The 18,676-nt window shown below is 37.5% G+C and overlaps 1 long non-coding RNA gene across 1 annotated transcript; it reads left to right on the top strand.

The window, feature by feature from the left end:
- The first annotated feature begins 14,466 nt into the window (after nt 1-14,466).
- On the top strand, nt 14,467-18,216 carry LOC141374618 (uncharacterized). Its single transcript, XR_012381632.1, has 3 exons — nt 14,467-14,582; nt 15,557-15,671; nt 17,905-18,216. It is a non-coding gene; the product is annotated as an uncharacterized lncRNA (long non-coding RNA).
- The last annotated feature ends 460 nt before the right edge of the window (nt 18,217-18,676 follow it).

Below are 18,676 nucleotides of genomic sequence, written 5' to 3'. Positions count from 1 at the left end.
AAGCGACTGCCTTCAGCTCAGGTCATGATCCTGGAGTCCCGGGATCGAGTCCCTCATCGGGCTCCCTGTTCAGCGGGGAGTCTGCTTCTCCCTCTGACCCTCTTCCCTCTCGTGCTTTCTATTTCTCATTCTCTCTCTCTCTCAAATAAATAAATAAAATCTTAAAAAAATGAAAACTTGTGCTTATGTAAAATCTTATACACAAATGTTTATAGCAGTTTTATTCAAAATGGTTTTCAGAAAACAAAACCAAACCAAAATAGTTTTCAGTAAGTGAGTGGATAAACAAACTGGGATACATCCATGCAATAGAAAGCATTTCAGTAATAAAAAGAAATGAGCTACCAAGCCATTCAAAAACATGGATGAAACCTAAAAGAATATTGCTAATCTAAAGAAATAAGAAAGAAAGGACTTATAATACATACTGTATATAATATAGTGTGTACAGTATGTGATACATAGTGTATACTGCTGGATTTCATTTAAGTAACAATTTGGAAGAGAAAACTATAGAAACAATAAAGATACCAGTGGTTGCCAGGGATTTGGGGAGGAGGGAGAGTTGAAGAGATGAGACATAGGAGACTTTTTAAGGTAGTGAAGTTAGCTATTTTGTATGGTAACATACCACTGGGCACATGAAACTAAGCACTTGTCAAAACTTACAGAACTTCATAGCAAAAATAATGAACCTTAATATATGCATACTTAAAATGCCACTTAGCAGGTCAGGAGATTCCAGAATGAAAGTCACTGTGACAAAAATATGGAATTATTGCCATTTGCAATGACGTGGATGGAACTGGAGGGTGTTATGCTGAGTGAAATAAGTCAATCAGAGAAAGACATGTATCATATGACCTCACTGATATGAGGAATTCTTAATCTCAGGAAACAAACTGAGGGTTGCTGGAGTGGTAGGGGTGGGAGGGATGGGGTGGCTGGGTGATAGACATTGGGTAGGGTATGTGCTATGACGAGTGCTGTGAATTGTATAAGACTGTTGAATCACAGATCTGTACTTCTGAAACAAATAATGCAATATATGTTAAGAAAAAAGAAAAAGAAGAAGATAGCAGGAGGGGAAGAATGAAGGGGGGGAAATCGGAGGGGGAGACGAACCATGAGAGACGATGGACTCTGAAAAACAAACTGAGGGTTCTAGAGGGGAGGGGGGTGGGGGGATGGGTTAGCCTGGTGATGGGTATTAAAGAGGGCATGTTCTGTAGGGAGCACTGGGTGTTATGCACAAACAATGAATCATGGAACACTACATCAAATACTAATGATGTAATGTATGGTGATTAACATAACAATACACAAATTTTTAAAAAGTGTTAAATGAGTGAATAAATGTTGAAAAAAATATGGAATTATATTACAAATGCATCAAATAACTTCTCTGAAGAGGTTAGGGGAAAAGATACTAAGTAATTTTGGAAATGAATGGAGACTAAAACAAAGACTAAAGCACTAAACTTAATTTGGTAAAGTTGTTTCCCATGGGGGTATCAGTTAACATTTTTGAAAACATTATACATATATATTGGAAATGAACAATTAACTTAATGGAAGTTGAATGATGGGAGTCAATTTTCTCATGCTAGAGTAGAAGTTACAGATGAGCCAGGGGAGGAAGCTAGAATGAGCCATGTGATAATGAGTTAGAGTTGGAGATACCAGCATTAACATGTTTGGCTTAATATAAATAAAGATATATACATACAGAAATATTTATAGATTTGCAAATTACATGAAATAGTATAAACACATACATTTCCTTGCTCTTCCAGCTAAAAGAGCCTAACAGCAATTATATCCCAGGAGCAATGAACATACCTGGTGCCCACATCTTTGTTTTTAATGCCATTCTCAACAAAAGAACTTGGGAATTTTGAGAAATAGCTAATTCTAGGGCCAAGTCAGAGAATCTAGAGGATGAGCCAGGTCATACTGCGGTGCCCAAGAGTGAGGTGCTTAAAAAATAATTGAACGGGGATATGTCAAAATGATGTAGGAGCTAACGGAAAGAGCTTCCAATGGCCAAAGCTGGAACAATTTTAGCAACAAAATAAAGTAATGTTGGATTATAGCCAATGTAAAAATAAATAGCCATGAACTAGACCAATTATTTAATTATATGGGAAAATAAATAAATGGGAGGAAATAAATCTCCTATGCAGAAGGATTCTAAATAATTTATGTGGATACTCTGCCCTCAAGGAAACCCCCTCATTTACTCCCTACCCCTTAAGTGTAGGATTCACATAGTGACTTTTTTCTAAAGAGTACAGTATAGAAAGGGATAAAAGAGTATCTTTATTACAGAGAGATCTGACAAACTATACCTCAGTCAGGAAATCAAGATTAACGCAACAAGGATAAGTCAAGTTGATAGTACATACCCTTGATATGTCATGATGTGAATGGCACTTTATTTTTGCGGTCTTATTCCCCCAAATGCTGCAGCCTAATCATGAGAACAGCAACAGACAAATCCCAATCGAGGGGCAGTCTACAAAATATCCGACCAGTATTTCTCAAAACTGCCAAGGTCTTCAAAAATAAGGAAGATCCTAACATTGTATGATGACAGATGGTAGCTACACCTGTGGTGAGCATAGCATGACGTATAGAGAAGTTGAATCACTATTTGTGCACCTGAAACTAATGTAACATTGTATGTCAACTATACTCAAGGTTAAAAATATTAAAAATTAAAGTAAGTTAAATTTAAAAAAAAACAAGGAAGTCCTGGAAACTGTCACAGTGAAGGAAAGCATAAGGAGGCATGATCATGATGAGCAAACATGATGAACATTATGTAACAGAAGAGGACATAAAGTAAAATACTAGGGAAATCGGAATAAGGTACAGACTTTAGTGAATAACAAAACATCAATACTGGTTCATAACTTATGACCAATGTCTAATACTCGTGTCATATGTTAATAATAACTGGGTGTAAAGTATGTGGGAACTCTGTACTCTCCTTGCAAATTTTATAGAAATCTAAAACTATTCTTCAAAAATTGTATTTAAAAAAATCTAACATTCTCTTCCAAAAACTTTAAATATATGAGGCTAAAAAATGTACTTACGTGTCTTGTAGGCAACACAATAATTAAGAATCACACTTTTTTATTTTTGAATTCTATATTCATATTTTTCATCAACATTTGACTTAGAACTCCCTGTCCATTCAACCAACTCACTTGCTTATGCAAACCGTGTTGTCACTTTTAATTTGTAGTTATAACTAATGGAAAGGTAAACTGAAATGCCTGAGCCAAACATTTCTAGGAGGAAAAGAAAGAGAAATAGAAAAAAAATCTATATAAATGTTAGGATACCAAACTGTAATCAATTTCCTTAGATGGTAATCGATTTCCCAGGTAGTAATATTTCCCAGGTGATAAAACTTGGAAATAAAATATACAACAGTAAATTTTACTGATTAATGTTAAAAATATTATTAGAAAAAATAATTTTAAAAATATTGATGTTATCAACCATGTTAGATTAGTACAATGAAAACTGTCTTCAACTCTGTTCTCAGTATCCAAGCTGTGAGATCACCATATTTGTGAAATGATTGTTAATCAGAACAACCTTGATGTGATATTTTAGAAGACTATTTTATGCTGGCAGTAATTGAAGATGGACAAAGTGCATTGTGCACCATAGTTAGATCCAATTTCTAAGCTTTAATGATGTATTAATAGATCTGAAACTGTATGATAAGTCTCTAAAGATGACAGCATTGTTGTCAGTCTGGTGGTTTTAGTCTTCTTAATGCAGTGAAGGCCAAGGTCAAGAAAACATTGTTTTGTTTGAAACCAGTAAAAATAAATAGCAAATGGTTAGGATTCATCATCTGCAGGAAGAGTTCTCCTTAAGCAGTGATGTGTATATCTGTTGCTAAGGAGATAAGGGACAACTATGTCCAATCTTCATGATGACAGCCTGTCATGCAAAATAAAATGAAACTAAAGGAAGGTACAACCTAAACCATTCACCCGTCACAGCCCAGTTTGGAGTTAGGAGGTCTGAATTTTTTGGGGCCATGTGGCATTGATGATATTTGACAATTTTTGATGAAAAAATGAGAAAATTTGGGTAGTTCAACCTAATGTATTTAAACTTCAAGAGTGGTGGGGAACCAAAGAGTAAGAACATTATAACAAATTTTCTTAGGAAAACAGATACTCTGGTTTTTGCTGACTATAGTAGTTATTTCTGTAGCAATATTCCTGAATGGGAGAAGGCTGTGCATTAGAATACCACACAACTTCTTGGAACTGTTCTAGAAAATTCCATCTCCTTTGTAATTTGGTGCTCAGTGGTAATATTTGGATCTATAATTTGGCCTCCTCAGGAAACTTGCCCCTTAAAAATGGCTTGAGAAGTTACCACCTCTGGTTTTTAAACCAGATGTGACTGTTATGTGAAATGTTAACTTGGGATCCTGGATTATTAACAAGTTTCTTGAGAATTTGTTTACATGGGTCAGTACCTCTAAAACTAATCAATTATATGCATATTGAGCTGCCCTGTTTTCAAGAAACTGTGTTGGGCATAAAGAATAAAAAAAAAACGTGGACTCATAAAACCCAAAGGACTCATGATACAGAAAGAGAGATGAATATGTAAGCAATCAAGTTTAATACAAGTTCAAGAGTTATGGGAATCTAGAAGAGAAGGTGATTAATTTTGAATGTTGGAAATGGAGACAATTTCCCAGAAGAAATGAGAGTTGGGCTGGGCTTTAAGCTCATAGAGATTTATCGCATAGAGAATGGCTAACGGAATTGGTAAATTAGAGAATGGGCATAGCAATAGCACATAACAAAAAAGTACATGATGTGTTTGGGGGGAGGGCATGTCTTTGGTGTAAGGATCTGTTAAAACCTATGATCAGAGGAGAAGAAGGTAATTTTTAGATAGAGGAAGCTGTGTCTTAAACATCTTGCTTACTACTTCTGTAGATCTACTGATCTACCACCTTTTTTCCTCCAAACAAAACCCCTGAGTAACATTCTCCCGTCAGTATTATCTGCCTCTCATTACTGACAGTGATCTTCATTGTGGGAAAGAGAAGTTACTGGGATGAGGGAAGGGAATTATAACCTGTAATTGCAAAGTTCGTAGTGTGTCCCACCACGGTTCAATGAACATAGTCCCCTAGGAGCACCCCCTAGAGCCCAACAAGGTCAGATTTATTAATTGTGCTGCAGCAGCAGAGAGCACGTCCCAGAGCAAACTTGGGGGTGACCATGAAGGGTGTTAAGGATGGACTTTTTATGGGACATGGACTTGTGTCCCGTGAGTTTAGGGAGGAAGTAGGGTAGCCAGAGTCAGTTCTGAAGAGGACACTGTAAGTAGCAGGGGCTAGTTTGTGACTCGGTATCCCAGAGGTGGCAAGATAGAAGCTGGGTTAGAGTTGGAATGGAAAAGAAGCAGTAATCACTACCACCCATTAGAGGAGGGGAATGTTTAGTCACGTTTGTGGTGCCGCTGAGTAGGGAGTCTACTTTTCTCCCTCTCCATCTGCCCCTCCCCTTGCTCACTCTCTCTTTCTCCCTCTTAAATTAAATAAATAATAAATAAACAAACAAATAAATAATAAATCTTTTAAAAAATACTGTGGAAGGAGTAAGTGAATAGTTAATGCTACCAAGACTCACAAATGAATATACAAGTATAAGAAACTAATGATAGGTAACTAGGAATGCTAGTGTGGTGTGAATAGGTATAGCCGGGCCTTGGGAAAAATGGGTTAGGATGTGAGTCCATGCTGAGGAAACGTAACGGTAAATTGTAAGCAACTGGGAGCCATAAGCAAGATCAGTGCTTTGGGCAAAAGTGGCTCACCATATATATTAATTTGGGTTTTTATATTATCAGTAATTAAATACAAATTTGCCATGGTAAAAACCTACAATAGTCAACTAATTTATAGTTTATCTTATGCACAGCCACACCTCTAATCTCCTGGGTATAAATAAACTCTGTTTCGTTTATAAAGACCTCCACTGGAACAGATGATACGATATCATTTAAAATCTGGTTCCAGTGTTAACAACCTTCGTTGCCAGGATCTTCTTTTTTTCTTTTTTCTTTTTTCTTCCCCTCCTAGAAAGGTAGTGCTTTCTTCTCAGGCTTGCTGGTTCCTGCATCATGCTAACCGTGGCGCCCTGATCATTGTTCTCCGAAGCCACAATCACCATCACTATCTCAGGCTCACTGGAGGCAGACAGTTTCATTTTCTTTACACAAACCAGGAAAGTACACTCTGGGGATGCATTCCCCGCCACCACAATACTGTGTGCCTTCCATTTCGGTTTTTCTGAAAAGCTTCTTGTCAGATTCTTAGTGAATAGACAGATGATAAACAAGCTCCCTACATCTTGATGTGCTACATGTAGAGCTGAAGAAAACTTCCCCCATGGTATTTTAGAATTCCAATGAAAGGCTAGCAAGTAACAAAGACCAGGTAGGACTCACTGCCCCAGAATGGTGACAGATAAGGGCATGTTAATGGTCAAATCCAGATGTGATGGTCAGCTGGAAGAAATGCCACTGGCACCTGACATTCACTTAGAAAGGTCATCATGTTCAGAATATTCCAGCAAACACAGCTCAAACAGACTTCCTTAGTTTCATTCTGTGGTCAAGATCCTCTGGAGGCTGCGTGTAGTTAGTTTCAGTGACTTGTTTTGTGGTATCTTAACATCTCTGTGTTCTTTCTTTCCCCTTTCCTTCCCACAGCCCTCCTTCCATACCCATCTTGAGCACCTCTACTACCCTGCTGATCCCTGAAACTACACTCTGTCTTTCAGAGGTAATCTAGTTAGAAATACTCCGCTCCCAATCTCCTGGTCTCTCTCGTCCATATCTATGGAGCTTCCTTTATTTCAGACTGCTGATTTTGCAAAAAGAATCTTTTCTAGTTTTTGTCTAGTTTTCTATGTAATCACTCTGATTATTTATCTTATTACTTGTTTTAGAGTCACCTGAGTTACCTATCAAATCTCATTTTAATCTCATAATGTCTTTAGTTTATACCTTACCTTACAGACATTTTATGAGTGCATGTATATTTATATCTATATATAGCATACATATACATTAATGTAAATATATAGTTATACATATAAAGTCAGCTTTCCTTATTCAGTGATTCCTCCCTCAAACATTTTAGCATCGTGGATTTCAAAGTGAAACAGATCTGAATTCGCAACTCTACTCTGCATCTGTATGCTCCTTATGTGCCTTTCTGACTCTCAGGTTATGCATCTGTAACATTGTGATGATCTAATAATTGTTCTAATTCATGAAAAATACCTAGTATAGTGTTTTGCATGTAGAAGTCCTCAGTAAACATATGTCCCCTTCCTGTCATCTTAAACACACACACACACACACACACACACACACACACACACACACACATACCAGAAAGAGAGAGAAGTAGGAGGTGGGGGAGGGAAGGAAGAGAAAAGAATGATCTTGCAAGTTAAATATGTTTTTGGAACAAAACTGCAAAAGCAGAAGTAAATCACCATATACTCAAGAAACAGGTGTATAAGAAATTTAGACAAGCAGTGATGGCATTACTAAAAAGAATATTATCTAGATTAACTTGTACTGCTGCTGCCCTCCATCAAGACAGGTCATCAGGAATTTAGCACACAGTCTCAACACATACCACCTCTATCACCCCTTTTAGGTCCGGGGAATCTTCCTTTGCTCCCTTGCTCTAGCCACACTCTGGGTCTTCCTCTCAGCCCCTCAAACTTTCCAGGCAGATTCTTGCTTCAGGAATTTGCATTGTTTTCCTCTTTCTAACTGAATTCCCCTCCCCATGGAGTAGACTAATATAATCCCTCACCTGCTTCAGATCTTTGTTCAAATGTACTCTTCCTAGCTAAGCTCTTCTTGAATACATGAAAATTACAAGGCACCTTCAAACCATTATCACTCTTGGAAACGCTCATCAGGGGAAATAGTTTCCCATAATTCTTACTGCAGTCTGACACTACTTCTCGATGTGCCTATTCCATCCTCTCAACCCCAACTAGAATGTCATCTCCATGGGTTCAGTAGATGATCTATAAAGTATTGATGGAATAAATGAAATGAATGGCTTTTCACACATAAGAGAACACTAAATAGTTGACGAGTAAAATCTTGAGAAGTTATAGCTTTGGAAGATGTTTATCAATTTAACTCAGGAAATCACTCAACTGTCCATTCTTCCCCCAGTGGGAGAGAGATTCTGGAGATTATTCCCTCTACCAAAATAGATAGACTCAAAATCATCCTTCACTTTCCTTATGGTAAACAACTCATTCCAGTTTGGCAGGGACTTTCTTGGTTTTAGCACCAAAAACCCTTCATCTAATCTATTACCAACAAACTCCATCAGCCCCAGGCAAACTGGGATGGTTGGTTATCAGACATCCAGCCCAGAACCAAACATATCAATATTGCCCTGTAAATGCCCCTTGAGTCTATGCCCCTTTGTCCATCTCTTTGCTTCTATACTAGTTCTACCTATGTTCTGCTATGTCTCACTTAGCCTCCTAACTGTTCTAAGTAGAGCCACCCTGAGCATCCTCTGTTGTTCCACTGCCCAGTACTAAATTATTTCCAGTCATACTACTTCCCCTGTTTATAACTCCTCAATATCTCCTAACGCTCCTAGAATGACAGTGGAATATGATATGCTTTGCATGATCCAGTCTCTAACTTCTTTGCCAGTCTCATCCTACACTAATCTTTCAACTCTAGTAAACAGGGGTTTTCTCAGGCCCTAATCTTTGTCATGCTCCCTTCCACCATAGAGCCTTAGTACATGCAGTGCCCTCCATGTAGACTGTTCTTTTCCCTCTGCTTAGCCTCATCCTTCCTTCTCATCTTCCAAACCTACTTCAAGCATCCCTAACTCAGGGAAACATGGCAGACTTGCATGAGTTGGCCAGGTCATTCACATATGAAACGATGTTCTTTTTTCTTTTCTGGTAGCCCCTATCATCACAGACACAATTTATTTATTTGTGTGTGATTATTTGATTAACATCTGTCTCCCCTACTGGTCTATATGCGCCACTGTTGAATCTATATACTTCATCCATCTTCTCCCTTGACACATAGTAGGCTCTTGAAATATGGGGCACCGGGCTGGCTCAGTTGGCGGAGTATGTGACCCTTGATCTCAGGGTCATGAGTTCGAGCCCCATGTTGGACATAGAGATAACTTATAAAAGTAAAAAACAAGAAATATTCTTGAATAAATAAATGAATTAAGAAATCCAGAATATCAAGGCAATTTGGACAAAATGCAAAGCCCCATAATCATATAAATAGACAAAATATCTTTGGACATAAGAAAGTAGTCCCAGGTATTTAGCAGAAGGTATATTGGCCAAAGTAACATATCTCAACAATAAAATTGATACAGACTTATAGTGAATAATGAATGAGAATGAGAATGATCTACAATTAACAAAACTGTGTAAGGAAAAATCTGCTGCTTGGAATTTACAAACTAAGATAAATAGTACCTAGACAGTGATTAAAAAGATAGAGACAGAGACAGAGAGATAAAGAGACTTTGACTTTCTGGATAATAAATTACACACCATTTTTTTAGTCACCTCTTGCTAACAAATTCACCAATTCATACGTGAGATGAGAGTAATTTAAAATTATGACACACACTCTTGTTTAATTCCCTCTCCTTGAGTGTGGACCTGTAACTTGCTTCTAACCAACATAACATAGCAAACATAAAGAGATTTTGCAGATTTAATTAAGGTCCTAGTTAATTAACTTTTAGTCTATCAACAGGGAGATTACCTTAGGTAGACCTTACTTAATCAGGTAATTCCTTTAAAAAAGGATTTCGAGGTTGGATATGGAAGAAGTCAGAGATTCTCCTGCTAGTTCTACAGAAACAAATCTACCATATGAACTACCTATGAGAGGTCATGTGGCGGGCAACTGCAGATGTCCCCTCGCTGCTGAGAGTCTCAGTCCTATAACCACAAAGAATTAAGTAATCCACATAAAAATTCATTGAACTCTATGGAATAGCCATATTTTATATGTCAAAAATGGTCAAACCCCAGAAATTTCACATGGTTCAACCTATATATGCAATGTATTTTAAATAATATGGTCGATGATCTGTATTAGTTATTTGCTGCTGCATAACAAATTACAGCCAAGTTAGTGGCTTAGGCACCCATTTAAGATCTCAGGATTTCTGTAGGTCAGAGGTCAAGGAACAACCCAGATGGGTTCTCTGCTCAGAGTCTCACAGGCTGAAGTCCATATATTAAGGGGGCCTGAGTTCCTTGATCTGGAGCTCAGGGCTCTCTTCCATCTCCCCTGAATCTATATATGATTACTACCCCAGAGATTTCTAACATTTTATTTTCTTCATTATGAATTACCTTACAGAACCAGTTTAGAGAGATGCATGAATTGAGAGGACTTTATCTGATTATAATAGATGATATATTATTTAGCCTACATAGGCAAGGTAAATAGCATCCATTAATGAAGACATACTCTGGTAGAAATGAATTATTTGTTATTTACTGACATTAGGTATTCAATAAAGATATTGAGACAGTGAACTGGATCATTTAATAAAGTATCTGAATTTCTCTTGGTAAAAGAACTAGCTCAATGTGTTTAGTATTATCTAGAAGACATTCTGATACATAAATCTCAACAATTTAACCTCTTTCTACATAAAAATTCAAGTTTACTGTAGTTTACAGATAGCTAAAAAACTAAATTGAAGGGTACCTGCCAAATGTCATGCTTCATTGATCCTTTATACAGAGGCAATGTGTTTTTATATAAACTTATAAGACACGAACACAACTAATCTGGAATATATGAGGGTAAGGGAATCCTTAAGGAAAGGATGTCTTAGCGCCTGCTTACACATCTGGCAGAAAAATACCAAGGATTATAGTGTCCCAAGTTAATTTACTTTTGGAAATATTCTTTGGCATTATATATCAAATACATAAAAAGAAACTAATTGCTTAGTAAGGATAGTTATACCTCAACTAAAGAAGTAATTTAGTTTTGATTTCTTTTTAGGTGAGTATTCAGAAAGATATTCAAATGTAAAACAAATTTAATTGTAAAAAAAAGCGTGGTAAAATACTATAGAATATAGGGATCATTTTAAGTGGAAGCATGAAATTTTCTCTTATTCCAGAGAGATATGTAAAAATAAGTTACCATATTGTTTCATTTTGTTTCATTTCATTTTCTTTCCTCCCTCCCTCGCTCTCTTCCTTCCGTCCAAGTACTTATTGAGCCTCTACTCTGTGCTGGTGTGCTGGGGACGCAGTGAACAAAACAGACATAATCCTCGCCCTTACGTAGTGTGTATTCGATAGGAGAACAATAGACAATTGAAAACAATAAATATATAACGTTGGAAATAAATAAAGCGAACTTAAACAGTTAAGGGGTTTGAGATGGTGGGGATTGCTATTTCAGACACTGAAAGCATTACCTGTTGGAACATTTGCGGGATGAAGTGAAGGGCACTTTGTTTTTGTTTTCTTTTGTTTTCTAATATACTGAACTAGGAAAGGTGAAGTCCCTCTCCGGGTTACACCAGGGATGTTGTCTTCCCTCTTCCTACCTCTTCAGGTTTTCCTTTGTACCTTCTCTTGTGGGTAAAGGACTCTTGAAGCTCCAGAGATCCAAAAGCAGTGCAGTACCATCTGCCAACATAGCTCTAACAGTCCCTTCAGGACTGGATGTGCTGGAGTAGAGCAAAACATTAGCAAGTTTCTTCATGGAGTGAGGGCAAAGGGAGGACGCAGTGATGGTGCTAAAAGGTGCACCTTGAGACAGCCAAGGAGTGCCTGGAGACAAGGAGAGAAAGGGAGGCCATTTGGAGAGGCCATTGGAGTACTCAGGCGAAGGAAGTTGAAAGGACCCCAGAGACTAACTTTTCCTACTTTGCACTGGAACCCACTAGTGATGATCATCTTTTCAATATCTGAAAGTTATCACAGATCATTGGATTCACTACACACGAAGTCTTAGGGTGGTGTATCCATGCATTCATGTGAATGGCAGGTGCCCACACTCGCCATATTTTGAAAACCTGATTAGCTTGGAAAGAACACCAGGTTTTAAGATTTTTATTTATTCATTTGCGAGAGAAAGAGAGAGTGAGCAGAAACAATGGAGAGGGAGAAGCAGGCTCCTGACTGAGCAGGCAGCCTGACAAGGGGCTTGATCCCAGGACCCTGGGATCATGACCTGAACTGAAGGCAGACACCCAACTGAGAGAGCCACCCAGGCACCCCAAGAACACTAGGTTTTAACTATAAGAAATATGGTTTGATTTATACACTCTGTGATCTAGGACAAGTCACATAAACCTCTTGTTTTGATTTTATATTACCAGAATATAAATGGTCATGGCTATGTGCTTTTTGTGAGTAACAGCAAACACTTTTGGTGATTGAACATTTTTTCTGTCTAATTTCTCTCATGGTCCTTTTATTTTTTCCCGTCTTCTGTGCCTGTGTGTCTTACTTACTTCATCATTGTTTTTACTTGGGGGCCACTTTGGGCTAGCCATATTTTTATAAATAATAATTGAGCGTTTTGCTTTATGACTGAATTTGTGTGTTCTAAATTTTTAACATGAAGTTTAAGCCAAACAGTTACAATATTTTAAAATCACTGATATGTTTAATCATCTGTTTTTCTCATTCAATTTTTCTCTTGTTTTCTTGTAATTTACTTATTGTCATTTCCTCTTTTTCTGTTTCTGCATCACTCAATTTCTAACTTTTGCTTCATTACCATGTTGGCTCAAATGTAATCTAATTTTTTATCCTTATGAAGTGAGGATAGTATGATTGTTTTATATGAAATACATTATTTTTCAGTTGCATTCTTGTAAAAATTTTACTTCATACTAAAAAAATAAATAAAAGGATATGTTTAGATGTTGTTTCATTCCCAGAAAACCAAAGTATAATATTGGAAATTTTGAACTTTAACCTTTAAAGATGAATGAGGTATATTATACATTTGATTATTTTTAAGTTGTCATGTGTGGCAATCTTTGATTTAAATATGAAAATGAGTATGATAATGCAAATTCCCATTTTGCCACCTTCTTCTAGAGCTTCTTATACACTGTCTTCTTTATAATGCACAAATATTTTTCTCAATTTATTACAATTTTTCATTGTCCTGGGAATTATTAGATGAGTTGTCTATCTTTTTACCCTTAAAATCTGCCTTATTTTTCATGCACTTCCTCACAAATGTGTTTTATTCTTCTTATGCTTCTCAGACCTGTATTTTTAATTTATATGATCATTTGGTAATCGCAAAAAGGCAACACAAGACAAGCATTAACAAGATGATGAATTAGGTATAGGTTAGTGTGGATGGTGTTCGTTGCCTCTTAACAGCTCAAAGGCATGAAGACAATTTTCTAAGCTAAAAAAAAATGGGTCCATTTAAAACTTGGGTTGTGTTCATCATTGGTGTCACAGTTGGAAATGAAGTGTGACAGGCGGCTGTTAACTCTGGCAACTTGTCATGTACCAGCTGTTTTGTCACAACTCAAAGGGCCCACAGGCAAATTCTAAGCTGAAACAATTAAATGATAAAGAAATAGAATCCCATAAAAATAACACCAAATACCAAAAGACCTTCAAATTTTAGCAATCAATAAACAAGGTGACTCCCCATGGAGAAGAGTCCATCAAAGGAGGAATGAAGATTTATTTACCTTTAATGTCTTCGAAGAACAAAATCAAATGCTGTGATTCTTCATGGCAGCCTCTAGATCTTATTTTGACAAAATCCTTAGGCTAAAAAACCAATTGTTTTCTTAAAATTCCAATCAGAGTGCTATAGTGCAAGAAGATTATTGCAAGGATATTCTTTAAAATAAAATTTCCCCAAATAAATACCTAAATTAGAGCCACAATGTGTAATCTCTATTCTTTAAGGATTTTATTGTTAGCACATCAAAACCCTGGGCAGAACTTCAAGACATCACACTTTCAATGGAATTCATGTTCTAACACGAGTCATATCACCTCAGAGAATACGGCGACTTTTTTTCTAGTTCCTCCCTTTAAGTGTTGAAACTAATGTAATCAGCATCATTCAGTGGAATGTTCACCACTAGTTGACTCTTAATTCACCTGGTTTTGAGTGAATGATACGCTTAGCAGCTACAGGTAACAGGTTCAAGGACCGCAGGTTGCCTGTCATGTATGGAATAAATGTCTTACCAGCAGTGGGCTTCTGGGGCCCTGGGACCACTATTTGGCTCTGTGACCAGATCAAACAGTGTCGTAACACCTTAGTCCTTATTGGGTCACCACCACGTCATCAGCCTTGTTGGCTCTGTTTTGACTGTTGGAGTGGTAGCCTAGAGCAGAGTAAGCCAGGCTGGGTTCCTTCCTTTGGCGATCCTAAATGCAGAACAGGGTGAGTATGGGAAACACAGAGAAGGAAGGAGCATCAGACTAAGACACGGAGACAAGACACAGGTGAATGCTCAAGCTCTGAAGTAAGATAAATCTGGGTTTGAATCCTGATTCTTCCACTACCGTGTGGCCACAGACACATCATTGAAGCTGCAGCTGTGTTTGTCCTTAAACTGAGGAGACTATACCTTCTCTTAATGGAACTTAGATTTAAATCACATGATCTTTATAAGATTGTTAAGAATCTGTAATGTCTTAAATATTTCTTACTGTTTGGTCTGTTTTTGCTTTTGTTTTATTCATCAACATCACCATCATCATTATCATTTTTAATTTTATGGCTTCAAACTTCACAAGATCTGCTTCAATTTTTATTTCCTCCAGGAAATATTTTCTCATATCTTTCCCTTTTTCATGTGAGACCTATCCTACCCTAAAGCCCTTCCATATGTACCTATGTTTGCCTTATCTGAGACAGCACCAACTCACGGAGTATGAAGATTTGATTTAATCTGTTCGCATGTCGCTATCATATTAGCATGGTACTTTATATGTATTAAGAGCTCAGTATTGTTTGTGGATTTGAATTGGTACTAGATTTGTGTACAATCTGTTATGGAACTTTAGTGTTTCCTCATCTAGTTGCAAAACCATTACTTGAAATTTGAAGTCTTTCACTACAACTTTATAACATTGTTTTTGGACCCATCAATGTGTCTATCATACAGATTTTGCTTTGGAATCAAGATGACCAAGCTTCCCCGCTATGGAATCTCAGAATCTCTAAGTCTAATTGTTCCCCTAGAAAACTGAAAACTTTCCTCTGCGAATTGCAAATTGTGTTATTAGGAAGTTGAAAATAAGTTCTTGATAAAATATGCTTGGAGAGACATCACAGGTAATTTTTTAAGGCATTCTATGAGCAAACATAAATGTTTTTATTGGGCCAATTTCTGATAACACAGAAACCTATTTGATACTTAGAATGGCAAAGGCTCTAGGAGCTTTGTTTCTTTGTTCATGATCCTGTTTTCAAGGATTTGGAGGGTCTTGACATGACTTCACAAAAAATAAAGCAACTCTCAAGGTTCAAGCACGACCTGTGGGACCCATATGGACGAATTCTGATTTCCAATTTGGAGCCAAAAAGTGGTAAGTGATGCTTATTTTTGCCACATGTTCTCAAGTTTTCCAGAATTAGGCCAAACAGTTGAAAACACTGAATTTTGTGAAAAATAAAGGACTCCAGTAGATCACTCCACAGGTACCTAAAGAAAAATGACAGTGTTGAGAATATCAGAAAGAGTTTTGAGCATTTGCTGCTTGAAACCACAAAGTGGGAAACTAGAGAATAATCCAAGAACAGCAGAAACACTGTTGATGGAGGACAGCAAACCACATGGACCCTACTGGGGGAAGAGAAGAACTTTGAAGGGCCTAGATCTTGGGAACTTTTAAAATAATGCTTCGAAGACTGAAACTATACCAGCAGACTTATTTTGTGAGTCCTAAAGGGGTATCTGTAGAGTGTCTATAACACAGAATAAAATTACAATGCCATGAAATGAGAGCAGTTCTGAGTAAAACACTAAGACAAATGCTGAGTGTACAATCCCAGTTAGATACAAACATTATTGCTCTTCTTCTAGGGACTCAACCATGATACCTAGTGTTGTAGATTATGAATCATAGAATGTGAATCTGGATACCATCTAATCGAACTAGCTCTTTTTTTTTTTTAAGCAGAGGAGGAAGCATCAATTCATACAGAGTAATTTGCTTGAAGTATTTATTACATATTTCCAAGTATTGAAAGCCCAAACAAATTAGTTGTAGTGACAATTAAAATGATCTCAATAACAGAAAAGTATCTCAATAACTGAGGGCTGTCTTCATGAACAGCTTTGTTCAGGAGCTCAAACTTTGTCACAAGGGATCTGACCATCTAAAATATCTCAGATCATTTGCCTCCTCCCCAAGTTGGACTTTACTCCAAGCTTTAAGTATGAACAAGGTGACGTGCCAGGTTCTGCTTCACTCCTCTAAGGTCCAAGTCTAGCAGGAAATAAACTTTCCTTCCACATGACCATCCACCTGTGACCTCCACAGAAGCATGGTGATTTGCTTTAATTAGACCAGCTGGAGAATTAGTCCCTACTTGTAACCTAATCAGTGTGGCTGGGAAGATATAAAGCAATAATTGGCTTAGATCTGACATGGAGTGGGAATTTCATGCAAACTGATATAGCTACTCTGGAAAATAGTATGGAGGTTCATCAAAAAGTTAAAAATAGAACTACCCTATGGCTCAGCAATTGCACTACTTGGTATTTATACAAAGGATACAAACACAGTGATTCAAAGGAGCATATGCCCTCAAATGTTTATAGCAACACTGTTCACAATAGCCAAAATATGGAAAAAGCCCAGATATCCATCAACAGAAGAATGGATAAAGAACATGTGCTGTATATATGTGCAATGAAATATTACTCAGCCATCAAAAAGAATGAAATCTTGCCATTTGCAATGATGTGGATGAAACTAGAAGATATTATGCTAAGCAAAATAAGTCAGTCAGAGAAAGACAAATACCATATGATTTCGTTCATATGTGGAATTTAAGAAACAAAACAGATGGGGCACCTGGGTGTCTCAGTCATTAAGCATCTGCCTTCGGCTCAGGTCATGATCCCAGGTTCCTGGGATCGAGCCCTGCATCAGGCTCCTTGCTCAGTGGGGAGTCTGCTTCTCCCTCTGCCTGCCACTCCCCCTGCTTGTGTTCCCTCTCTCACTGTGTCTCAGTCAAATAAATAAATAAAATCTTTAAAAAAATATAAAAAGAAGCAAAACAGATGAACATAGGGGAAGGGAAGGAAAAATAAAATAAGATGAAAACAGAGAGGGAGGTAAACCATAAGAGACTCTTAACTCTAGGAAACAAACAGAGGGTTGCTGGAGGGGAGGTGGGTGGGAGGAAGGGGTAATTGGGTGATGGGCATTAAGGAGGACATGTGATGTAATGAGCACTGGGTTTTACATGCAACTGATGAGTCACTAAATTCTACCTCTGAAACTAATAATACACTATATGGTAACTAGACTGAATTTAATAAAAAATTTTTTTTAAGAAGATAGAGGTGGGACTCAGATGCCATGGCTGAGAGTAGAGGAGGAGGGTGCCCCACTAAAAAGAAGATATTCCAGGAGAAAGTAGATACAAGTTGAGGGAGTAAGCAACTGTTAAATCAAGAATTAACCCAGATAAATTATCAGGACTGTCACTAAAATATTGCATATTTTAGAGTCTTTATATGAAAGACATATATAATCCATGTATGTGGTAGGTTGTATTTATTATTCACCTGTTTGGTGCTCCTCCTAGTGATACTGTGCTCTGATGAAACCTGGACTCTCCTTGTGGGCAGAGACAACATGCTACGCTTCTGAGTAGAAGCTTCAAGAGCCAGTACAAGGTTCAACAAATTTGCTCTTCCTTCTGCCATCACAATCAGCTAGAAGTCTTCCCCATGGGGCGCCTGGGTGGCTCAGTGGGTTAAACATATGACCCCTCAGTGGGGTCATAAGCATGACCCCTTTCTGCTGGGGTCATGATCCCTGGGTCCTGGGACCAAGCCCCTCATCAGGCTCCCTACTCAATGGGGAGTCTGCTTCTCCCTCTCCCTCTCCATCCCTCTGTTCTTTCTCTCTCTCAAATGAATAAATAAAGTCTTCTAAAAAAAAAAAAAAGGTCTTTGCCATTATCCTCGTTCCTGGAAGTGAAGATGAATGGAAGCAGAGCCACAGACGACACAAAGTACTCAGAACATGAGAAAGAAATAGATCTTTCTTGTTGTAGCATACTAAAACTTAGGATTATTTGTCATAACCATATAATTTAGCCTGGCTGATACAACATCCTAAAAACAATCACCAACTTCACTTCTCCTTTGGCATTTGTAAACCAAAAAGAATCTTCTCTACTGTTTTTTCTAATCTCATCGCTCCCCAGCAAAGTTAGGGAAATCATTTTAATTTGCTGTCATGTTATTTTGGTTTGGTGAAATTAACTATTTTAAATTTCCTCTGTGTCTAATCTGAAATATGACACATACTAGCTGTATGACCTTGGACAAACTTTTTTATCCATTAGACAT

Source organism: Callorhinus ursinus, unplaced genomic scaffold, assembly GCF_003265705.2.
Source record: "Callorhinus ursinus isolate GAN/ISIS: 27379988/994484 unplaced genomic scaffold, GSC_fseal_2.0 scaffold2, whole genome shotgun sequence".
Lineage (NCBI taxonomy): Eukaryota > Metazoa > Chordata > Mammalia > Carnivora > Otariidae > Callorhinus > Callorhinus ursinus.
The sequence above is the reverse complement of the archived record's forward strand: the minus strand, read 5'-3'. Positions and strand labels throughout refer to the sequence as shown.